The sequence below is a fragment of the Lutra lutra genome, chromosome 15, assembly GCF_902655055.1.
Source record: "Lutra lutra chromosome 15, mLutLut1.2, whole genome shotgun sequence".
Classification (NCBI taxonomy): Eukaryota; Metazoa; Chordata; class Mammalia; order Carnivora; family Mustelidae; genus Lutra; species Lutra lutra.
This window is the reverse complement of record NC_062292.1, coordinates 27,397,442-27,412,845: the sequence shown is the minus strand read 5'-3', so window position 1 is coordinate 27,412,845 and position 15,404 is coordinate 27,397,442. Positions and strand designations below refer to the sequence as shown.

The following is a 15,404-nucleotide window of genomic DNA, read 5'->3' as shown; positions in this document are numbered from 1 at the left end:
ATTAAAAAAAAAAAAAGGCAGGGGGTGGGACACCTGGGTGGCTCAGTTGGTTAAGCATTGGCCTTTGGCTCAGCTTGTGATCCTGGGGTCCTGGGATCGAGTCCCATATTGGGCTCTCTGCTCCACAGGGAGACTGCTTCTCTCTCTCTCTCTCTCTCTCTAACAAATAAATTTAAAAAATCTTTAAAAAAAATTAAAGTACTCCAATGGTGTGATAAAATGTGTGTTAGTTTTAGCCTGTACTTTGGACTTGTTAATATTTAAAGCACCCTGATATGGGCATACGATCTAGGGTGGGTTGGTTGGCACTGGAAAAAACCCTAATCAGGAGATAACTACTGTAAATTTATTCTACTTATATTTAAATCTACATCAGAGAGTTTTCTAATTAGCATAAAGGAAGTCAAATAATTTTCAATTGGTTTGGCTAGAACTCCTACATAGGCCCCTATATCCTTGCATGGATCGCATGGAAGATTGTGGCAAGGCAGGCCATTTAACACCTGCAGAGCGGTGCCCGGTGAAGAGCCCTCCAGGCTTGCTTACACCTACAAATGCTGTGCGGTAGGGGGGAAGAAACCTGTGGCCTTGCTTAGGGAAAGGAAGAAAGATTCTGACACTTGTGAATGGTCAATAGCAAAATCTCCCCTGGAGACATGCTTGCAGGCTAGCTCCTCTTTAAAGTCTGTCCTAAATTTCCTGGTGAGTTTGTAAAAACATTGTCCTCAAAACCATAAGAGCATGAGGTTTCTGTTCCCATGATGGCATTAATCATATTTTAAAGTGTATTGTGAATTGCTTGATGAAAGGGTTGTGTCCTACTAGCTGTCTTTGTATCCCAGAGAGCACTTGGCACGGTGTCTCGCACAGAGTGGGTATCTGTGGAATTAATGAGCACATAGGTGCACTTCTTACTTTGTAAGGAACAGATCCAGCATTGGGTCATGGGGACACTGAGAGCCAATATGTGGGTTCCAGAGTTCCATTCATTAGGTGTTCACAGTTCTCAGGGAGCCAGTAGAAGCTGTCCATGACCATGCCCACCTAGCTGGTCATGAGCACAAAGATGCGTGGGACGGTCATCAACGGCAAAGGAAGGTAGCACTCTCTGTGTCATCTCCTTTCTGAAATTCATACCGGGATGCGTTGCTCATTTCTGTTCCTGACAATTCTGACCCTAGATACAAAGATGGAAAAATCTTTAGGGAACTTATTTTTCATGTATATCTCTTAGCCAGTTTGAGGCAGATAGGCTATATGGCTAACCGAGTAGATAAAAAGGTTAAAGTGACAGGAGAAGACTTGGGAGGGGAAAAAAAGCATAAATATAGCAGATATATTTTTAAAACAAAGCAAAATGAAACAATGCCAGTCAAGTAGTGATACAGTACAGTAGTTCAGCAAGGGCTTTGGACCTCGGCTGCCTGGAGTGGAATGAATCCCCATCTTGCTAGGTGTGTGACCTTGGGCAAGTAAGTTATCTTTCTGGGTCTCTGTTTTCTTCTCCTTAAAGCGAGGATAATAATGGCACCTACCGTGGGGCTTCTGGGTCGCCCAGGTGGTTGAGCATCTGACTCTCTTGGCTGGCTCAGGTCATGATCTCGGGGTGATAGGATCCCGCCACCCCTCAGACCCTACGCTTAATGGGGACTTTTCTTCCCTCTCCCTCTGTACCTCCTCCCTGCTTGTGCATGCATGCGTTCTCTCTCAAATAAATAAATCTTAAAAAAAAAATAATAACACCTACCTCATTATGTGAGGCTAAAATAAATGAATGCATCTAAAGCATGTAGCATTTGGTGCCTGGCATATAGGAAGTGCTGGGTGTGTTTGCTATTTCTATAGTGATGTGGCCAGCTCGGGGCACTAAAGGCAGAAGGAGCTAATTTCAGTCTGTTTGCCTCCAGTGATAGTCTTCCTGCCTTGAATCTCCCACAAATTGGTGCTTATACTCTCATGTGAAACTTAGCACATTCTACCCTAAATTACAGAATTATTTGTAAGCTCCTTAAAAGCTGAGACTGTCTTCTTTGTGTTCCTCTTAGCACCCAGAAGAGTGCTTACATAACAGCCTGGCTCATATAATAGCTCTTTAATAATTTGGAGAACTGTGAAGGAGACAGAGGAGGTTGGTGCCTGAGGTTGGTCCCCGGAGCCCTGTTCCGTGGGTCTGTGCCTGTGTGCCTCCCACATTTCTTCAGGCTCAGCTAGCCTGTTCTCTCCCGACAGTGCTTCCACTGGCCTTTGGTCCCTCCGACTGGCCCTCTTTCCCAGAGCCAGTTCATGGCCACGCGACCAGTTGCACAGGCCCCTACACTTGGTTGAACACTCTACCATCTTGAAATTACCACTTTTTAAACAAGGGGTCTCAATTTTCATTGTGTACTTGTCCTGGCAAATTAGGGACCCAGTATGGCTCTTTCCCATCCTGTGCTCCTTGTTCCCCCTCCGCTGGGAACACTCCTTCTCCCCAGCCTTCACTGGCTAACTTACTCCTCAGGTTAATTGTCAGTCCTCAGATGTGCAGTCAGAATTAGAGTTGCGTGCTCTCTCATCCTTCCATCTTTACGTTTCCCTCCCAGCACTTACCTTACTTTGTAAGGGCAGCATTGATTTAAATTGTGTGGTTATTTCTTTAAAGACTCTCTCCCCGCCCGACTGGGCATTTGTTCCTGGATGGCTATGCCTGCCACATAGAACATAGTCAATAAATGTGTGTTGAACAAGTGAAAGAATGGATGATTTTTTGAAAATTCAAAGCAGGGATGAGTTTTCCTTCCCATGTTAAAAAGTGATGTATGCAGATGGCCACGTGGCCATCAGGCAGGCCGAGCCCCTGTGGGTGTGGACTAACCCATTCTGCTTCCTGCCTTTAGAGGCACATGAATACAGGAACGCTTCCATTTCTCTCTCTTTCCCACTGTTTCGTCGTCCTCAGTCTGGGAGAGGAAAGTTGAACCTTTCTAAAGACAGAATTATTCAGATTGTCTCAGCGTATTAGTCTTGAATTAAATGTCTTACAGCGTAAATGTCTACAGCCTTCCACCTGCTATGGGAACTCTTAGCAAGAGATAGATATTGACTTCTGTTCTAATTGCCAGGGACAACGGACACAAAAGTACTGTTTCAGATTTCTTAGCATTCCGTGCTGCGAAGGTCAGCATTGTTAGAATGAACATAGCATTTGATGATAATAAAGAACGATGTCCTACTTGGTTCCCCTGCCATTCCTTCTCTCCCATATCATTGTCTAGTTTTTGTTGTTGTTTGTTTGTTTTTTTTTTGTTTGTTTGTTTTTTTGGGGTTTTTTTTTGTGTTTTTTTTGTGTTTTTTTGTTTGTTTGTTTTTAAAGATTTTATTTATTTATTGCACAGACAGAGATCACAAGTAGGCAGAGAGGTAGGCAGAGAGAGGGGGAGGAAGCAGACTCCCCGCTGAGCAGAGACCCCCGATGCGGGACTCAGTCCCAGGGCATTGGGGTCATGACCTGAGCCGAAGGCAGAGGCTTTACCCCACTGAGCCACCCAGGCGCCCCTCATTGTCTAGTTTTAAATAAGCTTAATTAGCTTGCTTTGAATGCATAGCTATATCAGCTTTCTGCGGCCTAGTTTTGGGACTACATCTGGTTAATCTACTCCCTGGAATCAGACCAACACCATTCAACATGTAACCAGATTTAGGGTATTACATACCATCTTACAGTCTCAATTTTTAGCACTCGCTAGTCATTCTCTAAGTCCTTTTCTAAGCACTGTAACGCAAATTTTAAGAGGTAAATTTCTAAACAAAAACTTATTCAGAAGTGGAATTTTACTTGAGATCTTTCAGTGGGTGTTGAGCATTTCCCCCCAAAAATCAAAGAAAGAAGAAACCTCCATTATAGTATACTAACTTAAGATGTTCTTGCTTCTTGGGGCACCAGAGTGGCTCAGTGGGTTGAAGCCTCTGCCTTCAGCTCAGGTCATGATCCCAGGGTCCTGGGATCGAGCGCCGCACCAGGCTCTCTGCTCAGCGGGGAGCCTGCTTCCTCCTCTCTCTCTGCCTACTTGTGATCTCTGTCTGTCAAATAAATAAAATCCTTTTAAAAAAAAGATATTATTGCTTCTTAATTTTTACAAAGAGGAAAAGAACAGAATTTTCATAATTCAATCTAAAGTTGAGGATATCAGTTGGTTAAGTGTCTGTCTTCAGCTTGGGTCGTTATCCCAGGATCCTGGGATTGAGCCCCATTTTGGGTTCCCTGCTGAGCAAAGAGTCTGCTTCTGGCCCTCCCCCTGCTTGTGTTCTCTTGCTCTCTCTTGCTCTCTCCCTTGCTCACTCTCTCTGATAAATAAAGAAAATCTAAAAAGATAAAGTTGAGGATAGAGTGAGATAAGAAACCTTATTACTTAAAAGATGAACAGGCAAATGTCTTTTCCTCCCCTCCTTCAAATGCAAAGAATCTGAGAAAAATAGATTGAAAAACCAGTAAAAAGAGTGCTAGTGAAGGAGCTGCAAGTGTTGCACGTGGCTGCAGAAGAGAACCAGGCAGTTTTTGTACAAATCAGGGTGAGAAGTTGTGGGGACGGAAAGAAAGAAATCTAGGAAATCATACACAGAGGAGAAAGGCATGCTCAGTGAAACGATAAGCCTCAAAAAATGTTCCCTCTAAGTGCTGCCTGATTCCAGGACCTTAAGGTAATATGCTTGACACCGAAAAGTGGCTTTTGCCTCAATACTTCACTTCAGGCAGCTGGGAGAGTAGGAAGATAGAGGATTTCAATCTGCCCTCTCTTGAGACTTTATGAAATTCTACACAGGCTTCTCCCAGACTTAAATTCCTGCCTCAACCACCCAAGGGTGTGTTTGACCTTCTCTTTTTTCGGGCTTGCCCAGAAAATTCAGGGTGAATGTGTTTGTACTTTTTCTGAGCACCTACTTGATGCTAGGTAATAGGGCAGATAGCTTAGGTTCCTTATCTCCTAGTTACATGTTAAAATAGCATCTCTGTGGTCCTGCCACTGACTAGCTTGGTCCCCTGCAGCCGGCTGCCGGATGCTAAGGGCGGTGGGTTCCAGGGTGTGTGCTGGACAGTGTGTGCTGGACAGTGACAGGCAGTGGAGAGGACCGGGGGGCATGGAATATCCTGCAAAGTAAGGCTTGACCTTGGAGTCAGAAGGCCTCTTGGGTCAGTCATTATTATGATCCCCTTTCACGTTACTTAGTCTTCCTCTGTGTACTTATTTTACACTGTGAGTACAGTAGACCCCACTCAAGTAATACAAAATATGTTAAGTTCTTAGCCTAGTGCCATGCCACGCATTATGTGCTCAATAAAAGGTGGTCAGAGAAGTTGCGATTTATGTTGCCCCCCAAAAAATAAATAATTGAAGCTCTGAATAAGAGGTTTAAAGGATTTGTTTCTAAAATTATGTAGATAGTGTTTGACAGAGAAGGATTTCATAAGTCTTTTTTTTTTTTTAAGATTTTATTTATTTATTTATTTATTTAACAGAGAGAGAGATCACAAATAGGGAGAGAGGCAGGCAGAGAGAGAGGAAGAAGCAGGCTCCCCGCTGAGCAGAGAGCCTGATGTGGGGCTCGATCCCAGGACCCTGAGATCATGACCTGAGCCGAAGGCAGAGAGAGGCTTAACCCACTGAGCCACCCAGGTGCCCCTATTCTTGAAGCATATGATTTTTCCTTCTTTATCAATATCTATCTGTCTGTCTGTCTGTCTATCTAAGGTAGGCTCCATGCTGGGCGTGGAGCTAGTTGAACTCATGACCCTGGTATCAGGACCTGAACTGAGATCAAGGGTCAGACTCTTCACCAACAGAGCTACCCAGGTGCCCCAATTTTTCCCTTTTTAAAACTTGATTGTGTACTTAAAGCCAAATTGTTTATATAATAGATTCTTAAAATATTTTAGAACATGAAAAATAGTCCTTCCTGATCTTACAAATTTATACTCTCCTAAAGTTTATTTATAAATTGGTTATTTGAAGCACAGAATGGATATTCCCTTGGAAACTAGCGATTATGTTCTCAGGCCAGTTCATTGAAACCTCTCTAGCTTGTGCCCCAGCCACTACCTTCACACTTGATATTGTAATTCTCTGGTTTTCAGATGGAGAATACAGTGTAGCAGAATTGCCTGAGCTTTATAAAGTCAGAGCTCCCTGATCATACCTTAGACCTTCCAGTTAGAATCTTGAGGTGAATATGCTGAATCCGTCCCAGCAGAAAGGACAGGCGTACTCCAAATCCCGAGATAGGACAGAATATGATGTGCAGAAGCAAGTAGAAGAAGCCAGTGTGGCTACAGTAGAGATTGGTGACCCCTAAACTCTTCTGATTATGCATCCCTGTCAGTAAATGTAATTTAAGCACAGACTTCCAACATACGCATATTCACTTTTTAATAAATTAATGTATACTTTACTAAAATAGGCACAGAAGTAGACATTGTAAAAAGATGAGGTTAAAAAAAATAGGAAGGAAGGAAGGAAATAGAACTAGAGGGGCACCTGGGTGGCTTAGTCGGTTAAGCCGCTAGCTCTTGATTTTGGCTCAGGTCATGATTTCAGCATCCTGGGATGGAGCACTGCAATGGGCTCCTTGCTCAGCAGGGTGTCTGCATCTCTATCTCCCTCTGCCCTTGCACGCGCAGTGCACCCTCTTTCAAATAAAATCTTAGGGAAAAAAATAGAACTAAAAATTCTACTGATTGCCTTTTGCTTCTATTTGGATCCTTTCATGGACTTCCTGGGATGGGTGAACCTCACTTTTGCAAAATACAGGCATAGAGAGTGTGGGGGTGGGGGGAGTAGATAGAGACCAGATCCTATAGGACCAGCGGTTAGGTCAGGTATTCCTCTCTTTATCCTAAATGCAACAGGAAGTAATTGAAAAAGTTGGGAAGAAATTACGCATTTCATAATGCAAAGATAACAGATTTGCATTTGGAAAAAACAGCTACCTTATGGGAAAAAGTTTCGGAGTAGAACAAGGACAGATATGGAGAGACCAGTTTGGAGCTTAACTGCAGTGATGAGAGGGGTTTATGGCTTGAACTTGGGCAGTGTCGACAAGGTTCAAAAGAAGAAGACAAGCTAGTAGACATTTGGAGGCATGTTCTGTAGAATCGAGTGGTTGATTTCATGATCCGTGGTGGGGGCAGGAGTCACAGATGACTTCTGGGTTGCTGGCTTGAGCATCTGGATGGAAGACGAACAATGGGAGGACTGGTTGGGGTTAGAGAGTGGGTGATGTCTCTAGGTTTAAAATGTCTCCTATGTGAAATATCTAAAAGATGTTATGAAGTTAGCAGTAGCAGTCCTGGGCCAGAAACTATAAAATAGGAGTTGTCAACACTTGGGTAGTAAAGAAATTACTCCACCTCCAAATATCACTTATTGATAGGAAAGCTCAAGCAGAATACCAAGGAGTTCCATAAAAAAAAGTATACGAGATTAGATTCATAGGACTGGAGAAGAAAAATTGGAAATGAACAGTGAAGCAGCTTCTATAAAATGCCATGGTTTCTTAAATTTGCTACGGCATGGGGAGCAGACAGCTCATGTTAGAGTGTGGTCAAGAAAGTAGAGATTGGTATTTCAGAAGCTTCCATAGATCCTTTGATGGGCATACTACATTCTGGAGTGAGCTGTGAATGCTGGAAAGTGAGTCACATCGTATAATTGCTCATTAATGAGTCCAGGAATCTGTCATGGGTGTGTGCACCATTAGGCTGGAGTAATTGGAAAGCCAAACGTGCTGGATGAGATGGAGCAAAGGCAGCCCTGCAGACTGTATATGTAGTGTGTGGATTTGGGAAGAGAATGCCAAGTAACTTGATGTCTGTAAGCCTTAGGAGTTATGTTAGTGTTCCAAGAGGTAAGTACTTTCCTTGTCCCCGCCCTCTTAAGCCATTATATTCCTTACTAGAGTACAACTTGCAGGGGTGGGGGTTGGGTGGAGGGGGGGTGAAATGAGTACAGGGGGTCACAAGGTGCAAACTCCCAGTTATAAAATAAGTCCTTAGGGGAAGTAATGCACAGCATGGCAAGTGTAGTTAATAATGCCACATTGCACATTTGAAACTTCCTAACCTAAGAGAGTAAATCTCCCAAGTTCTCATCACGTAAAAATAATTTTTGTAACTCTATAGGAGACAATGTTACCTAGACTTATTGAGGTGATCGTCGCATCATTTAATATCTACAAATACTGAATCCATAGATCATATACGTGAAACTTAGGTTTATGCCAACTATATCTCAATTTAAAAAGAATACAATTAATAATCGTTTATAGGTTCTTACGGACTCTGAAAGTTGCCTCACCCAGTCTCATGGAGCAAAGTATCCTTGACTATGTTCCCCCTCCTCCTACTGCTAAAAGCTCAAGAAGAGTCAAAGTAGCTTCTCTTGCTGAACATTGGGAAGAGGATTAAGTGAGCCCTAATAGGACATGGCCCCTCTTCTTCGCTGGACTCCCTCCCAGCTCTTTCTTCCAAAGAATTGAGGCTACTGCAGTTTTGTTCTCCACTGATCCATTTTCTATCCAGATCTTGACAGGCCATTGCAGAACTGATTCTGAGCTGGAAACCCTCAGCCCCCTACAACTCCAAAGCACCAAGAAATATGGTGCCAGAGTTATCTACTTTTTACTCTAATGATTAATATATTAAAATGGGATCATTTATATTCTTCCTAAGAAATTATCTGAAGTGAGCAAGAGCAATACATAATTTCTAGTACCTTTGGCTTATTAATTTTTTAGGCTCTCAGACTCCTGACCATCAGGAAAATATTAAACTGATCTTGGCAGCCTTTTTTTTTTTTTTTTTAAATAGTGATCTACTTTGCCAGCATTTGCATCCATTAACAAATATTTTTGTATCTTTTATTTTTGAAATAGAGAAGCAGATTCATCAAGTTTTTTTTTTAAATATTTTTATTTATTTATTTATTTTTTAAAGATTTTACTTTTTTATTTGACAGACAGAGATCACAAGTAGGCAGAGAGGTAGGCAGAGAGAGGAAGGGAAGCAGGCTCCCTGCTGAGCAGAGGGAGATCCTTGATCCTTGATCCTAGGATGCTGGGATCGTGACCTGAGCCGAAGGCAGAGGCTTTAACCCACTGAGCCACCCAGGCGCCCAAGTTTTGAATAATAGCTCTGACAAGGGACTAGCCCCTTGTTAAAATTCAGCACAGGGGAAATTCGATTTTTTAACTGGGCAAGAAAGCTGACATAAACCAGTCATAATGAAAATCCTCCTCCCCAAGGAGCTCCTCCCCGCCCAACAAATTTCTTCTTGTATTTTTTATAACTGTATGTACTGATAAGCCTTTCCCCTCACTCATTAGACACATACTCGGCACCGCACCTGCATGTCAGCTTCTTGAGGCGCTCTACCTTCGCGGTCCGGGCAGGAGAGCGAAGTGGTCCAAGAGGACAAGAGGCTGGGGGTGCCTGGGGGCCTGGATCCCGCGTCTGCGTCTCTGTTTACTAGCCACATGACCTCGGAAAGTTATCTCTCTTCAGTCTTCTTATTTATAAAATCCAAATAATACCTCACAAAGTTGTTGAGAGGCATAAGTATGTAATTTTCTAAATTACAGCCTTAACCCTGGTAGGGAATTCTTTGACATGCAGGCACTTTGTGTTTCTCTTTGTGTCAATTACCGTTGCTCCAACACAGAACGCAAGGAAGCGGCATCGGAGCATGCGCAGTGGGGCTGAAGCCCTCCCGTGCCGGGGGGGGGGGGGGGGGGGGGGGGGGCTCCTCTTGTCTCTCCGGACAGCACCACGCAGAGGTTTTCTGCACAGACCCCACTTTTTCTCGAGTGGCTACCCTTCCTGTCTCCCATCCCCTAGCGCCCTCCCCTCCGTCTTTGAAAAGTCATATGGGCATCTTCATTGTACCAATGACCAGAGGGCACTACCCGCATTTAACAGGTGACATCATAAATGGGGCAAAGATACTAGGGGCTCAGAAAAGATGCTGGGGGGGGGGGGGTTCTAATGCAACCCCAAATCATTCCACCCAAAATGCAAGTAGTACTCCCACCTTAAGAAGCACTAGTAGCTCCTAGATTCTTTTCTCTAGTTAAATTCGGAATCTGCTTTTCACAGAATTGATGCACTGTTCCATAAGACCAGCATATGTCCCAAATCATGCCATATACAGCACAGATTGTAGACCAGGTCGAAAACTCTCCACAGGTATCTTCAGCTGTGCTGTGTCATTTTCCTCTTGTCTGCGTGTAACTTTCCCTTAGGTTAATATAATGGGTTGTTTTGGAGTTCTGTTACCCCTTTGGTTACAATCCAAAGTTTAAGATCTGTGCTGTTTTAAAAGACATCTAAACTCTTTAATATATAAAGATCACATTTGATAATCAGGAAACCTAACCAGATCATGTATGTAAGAGAAGAAGTATGTTTTATTAAAAATAACTAAGGCTCATGACATTCAAGTATTAGTAAGGAGTACTCAGTGTACTAAGAGTAAAAATAAGGCGATAACCCAACTAGGTATCATTAGTGAGATAAAGATTCTTAAGGCAAGTTCACCAAAAAGTAATTGATATACAACAAAAAACTATAACACATATATTTTCATTCTATCAGAGTCCTATATAAAAATAAACTCACGCTTTAGATGAAAAGAGGGAGGGCATAGGAAAAGAAAGTTGATCATACTCCTCAGTCTTCCTCTCCCACATCTCCGACTGAGGCCAGCATGATGGCATGGTGAACTTTGAAAGAAAGAATAAAGCAAATTAGCAGCTACTGTGCTTTCTCCTTGCCTAGGGTCATCGTGGAGCTTCTCCCACCACTCCCTGAACCCCCCCCCCCCCCCCCCCCCGCTGCCCCTTTCCCTGAAGTTCCTAAAGCTCTTGTCTGTTTATTTCCTGGTAACAGCCAAATAGGACCCCCTTTCATCAGACAGAGCGGGTGACTGCATTGGTGACCAGGACAGGTGTTAAGAGAGCCTCCCTAGTGATTCAGTATTACAGCCCCGTGAGTATGAGCATCATCAGGGGAGTCGATGAAAAAGCCTCCTTGATTGAGTGTATGTCCTTCAAGTCCTGCTCATGAAATTGTCTTAGAAGGTCTGAATAGGCATTTTAAAAATGGAATATGATAAAATGTAGTAGAAAATATTAGGGGACATTGTGCCGATCCTTAGCAAAAACCAAGTACAGTTTAAGAAATGCCACAACTAGTTGCCATTTAGTGGTAAGAGGGAGAAGCCAGGAAGGGACTGAATGAATCCACACACTGGCTGGGATGGAGTTGTTTTTATCTTCTGCTTACTGCTGTTCTGCTGTTGGTTAACACCAGAGCTGACAGTATCCAGGTTATTTCATATTGACATAATTTACAGTTGGTTGTAAAATGAAGGGGGCAGGAAGTTTTTTTATCTTGCTTTTAGCAAAAGTATGAAAACTTTCTACTGAGTTTTGTTTGTAAATATTTGGTAGTTTCATTGATAGTTGTTATGATTTGTAATATGTTATTGGGTTCGTTTCCTTTTGTTATCCCAACAAATAACTACAGGTTTAGAGGCTTGGAAGAGCTTTATACATTTATTATTTTACAGTTCTGTAGGTTAGAAATCTGACCAGTTTCATCAGGGCTAACATGAAGGTGTCAGCGGGGCTGCTGCGCTCCTGTCTGAAGGCTCTTCTCACCTTTTCCAGCTTCTCGAGGCTCCCCAAGTTCACTTCCTCCTCTATCTAAAAAGCCAGCAACATCGAAATTCTTTGGCTTTTCTTCAGTAGTCACATCACCTCTGACTGAAATCTGGAGAAGTTGTCCTCTTTTTTTTTTTTTTTCCTTACATTTCATTTATTTGAGAGAAAGAGAAAAGGAGAGAGAGAGAGAGAGAGAACACGGGAACGAGGGCGGAGGACGGGGAGAGGGAATGGGAGAAGCAGTCTCCCTGCTGAGCTGGGAGCCCAAAGCATTGGGCTCAATCCCAGGACCTTGGGATCATGACCTGAGCTGAAGGCCAGTGCTTAACCAACTGAGCCACCCACCTGCCCCAAAAGTTCTCCTCTTTTAATGACTTGTAGGATTTTGTTGGGCCCATTCAGAAAATCCCAAGATCATTTCCCCATCTCGAGGTCCTTAATCTCAAGCAGAATCCATTTTGCCATGGAAGGAAGCATATTCAGAGGTTCTGGGCATTAGGATGCAGACATGGTGGGGGACGCATTTTTTTGTCTGCCATAGTTGTCTGTATTGACTCTTGCTTCCAAAATATTTTTCTTGTAAAATTGTGTAAGAAAATCAGTTGATTTAAGGAAAAATAATAGAAAAATGTGTTTGGATATGGCAGAGAAAAAAATGAAAATGGCATTCACATGACTAAAGGAATATTTGGGAAATACACTTCTCTTGACAGCCCAGTACCAGAAGGGAGTACAGGCCAGGGAGACAGTGGACCCACCCATATTCCAGATATCCCAGATAATCCCAGATCACTCTGCCACTAAGGGTGTCTCAGTTCAGTGTTCTCAGCCACGTTGGGTTCACTTTTCTCATTCTGAAGGCAGGGATCGTACCCGACAGACAGTCTCCAAAGGTCCTTCCAGCTCCAGCTTATAAATTCTAAGTAAATGGTTATGTTACAAATTTAAATGTCAGGATTAAACATATTGTGAAATAATCTAAATACCGTGAAATATTCAAAACATTAAAACACTGCTTCTATTTTAAATGCTGACTTCCTCAAATGTAGTTGTCAAGTCCAAAATGTCGGGTCTTGGCTGATTATTTAAAATGATTGCTATCATACTTGGGATTGTCTTGCCAGAGTTTTTCTTTTTTGGTGTTGTTTGTTTTTAATAAATACCATTTTGAGTTGGTGAACGCTCGTTTTCAGTTGCACTTATCAAATAATTGTGGGTTCTTTGAGTACATTTCCTGAATTTAGTCAAATAGGAGGTATTGGGTGGGTAGAGGTTGGACGGTGTATTGGAAGAAGCTCCCTCACCCCCAGTGAGGTAAACAGTTGAAAGGATCAGTGAATCTTCAAGTGCACAGTTATATTAAAAATATTTAACTTAAGGGGAGATGTACCTGTATTACTCTTGAGATAATAATTGGGTCAATTCTAGTAATTCTTAATGGCTTTCTGTTCTTTTAATTAAAACTACATACTAAAGAGGTATTTTATTCCTTGCTGCGCTAAGAAACATTTCAAGCTCAATATTACAGTCCCTAAAATAAAATCAATTTTGTCCTGAAATACAGCTTTAAACACCGTGACAGCCTATGTTCTTTGATTATCTCATAAATAACAGTTTCATATCAGCTCACCGTCCTCCTTCCCTCTCGCCCCCCTCACTTTGTGCCAATCACAGGTGGATGCTCAGTGTCACCCCACAGCACAAGATAAATAAGCTTGGCAGGTTTCCTAGCAACATATTGTTCTGGGAACCTGCGCTGTTTCCCTGAACAAGATGAAGCCAAACATCCTAGCATCTCAGCCAGATGGGAAAGGATTAGCGTATTGAGGGTGTTTAATGTGTTTTTTTAAAAATTTCACATTGAAAGGAACCTCTTAACATAAGTAGCAAGATTGACTTTTAAAGGACCTTTTTTTACATGGAAAAAAAAATTCTGTAACACTTCGAATTTTAAAAATATGGTTTTAGAAGAAATTCTCTAGAAATAAGGTTGCAGTGTGTAATGCAGTCATTGCTGAATGGGTCCATTTTAGAGCCAGTAGAAAATACTCCCACACAGGACCGATGTCCAGCCCTGTGTACCACTCAGGGCCCGTGTCAGTTGCAGGGATGCCGACCTACTTCCGGTCCAGTAAATGGCTTCACAGTAGCCTCCGCACAGTACTCACTTCTCCCTTGATCCTGTTCTTAGGAATGCCTTGGAAACACTTGTCCCTGCTTAGAACTCTGAGACTTTTTCCCTTTGTCCTCGGCTCCGGGCTCCTTCAGTGCTAGGGACTCAAACCACTTCATCTTAAAAGTGTTTTTGGTTGGGCACCTGGGTGGCTCAGTGGGTTAAAGCCTCTGCCTTTGGCTCGGGTCATGATCTCAGGGTCCTGGGATTGAGCCCCACATTGGGGCTCTTTGCTCAGCAGGGAGCCTGCTTCCCCTTCTCTCTCTCTCTGCCTACCTCTCTGCCTACTTGTGATCTCTCTCTGTCAGGTAAATAGATTAAAAAAAAAAGTGTTTTTGGTTTTCCGAGCAGATGATGAATACATACGGAGAAAAGACAGCTGGAAGAAACTGAGGCCCCCTAGTAAAGTCAAGAAAAAATAATGTTGCTCCTGTTCTGTTGTCACATGACCACGTGTATTTATTTTCCTGGTCTGTCTGACGATCGTAAGGCCCACAGGTGGGCTTTTGCACTCGGGTTCCTCCCGGTGCACTGGTGAAGGTCTCTGGAGATGGTTAATGAGAAGTTACTTTCTCGTGACCACATTCGGCGGTGGTTTTGCAATTCAGCTACGCCCTGAAAACTGTCCGTCCTTCTTGTTTCACTGGGGAGACTCCCCCTTCGGCCAGATGAGTGTTGTCATCGTGTGGTTGTGGAATGATTTCCATGGTCTCCAGTTGGGAATTTCCCCGTTGTGGTGAGAAGCAGGTAATTCCAGTACCTGAGAATGCTCCTGGATGGAAGAGCAGAGTTGTTAGAATACAAAGGGGCATGACACATGGCGTCTTTGCTTTTATTGAACAAATTCTCTGGCCAGATTCTTAGGCACATATTACATGTTTTCTAAATACCAAATCTTGTCCTCGACAAGAAACAATCTGCTGAGAGCCTCCTGTGGGCCGATGACTTAGGTAGGTCTCATGACAACGGATACTAAGCATCAACACATCTTTACCTTCAAGTCCCCAAGAATCCAGCAAAATAACACATCTGTTGTCTTTTAAAAAATTAGATAAACTTTCTCCTCATTTCAAGTCAACTTACTTTAGCACCTAAACATTAAATAAATATTTTGATGTTGAAAGGAATTATATAATTTTGATTATCCAAGGAAAGCCTAGAAGTGGACTTAATCTATTACATGGATCACTGATGATAATACATTAATTTTATTGAATATTTAAAAAAAATTTTTTCCAGGAAACGGGCAGTATTTTAGATACTTCGCCTGTTTATAGCATTTAATTCTCCTGACAGCCATTATGAAGTGGAAATTTGTTTGCCTGCTGTTTACAGATGAAGAAACTCAGACCAAGAGAGGTTAAGTACCGATTTGCCAAGAGGTTTCATAGTTAATAAAAAGAAAAAAATAGGAGGTGTTCAGACCCTGATCTGTCTAGGGCCAAATCCTTTGACCTTTATTCTGTGTTATTCTTAGTTTATTTTTAGAATTCTAAGATTCTGTAAGTCTTAGTCTTTTTTTTTCTCCATAAAACAGTAG

The 15,404-nt window shown here is 42.5% G+C and overlaps 1 protein-coding gene across 6 annotated transcripts in view; it reads left to right on the top strand.

The window, feature by feature from the left end:
• The window catches only part of RABGAP1L (RAB GTPase activating protein 1 like), a 763,170-nt gene that overhangs the window by 712,872 nt on the left and 34,894 nt on the right, over positions 1–15,404 (top strand). The window lies entirely within an intron of this gene.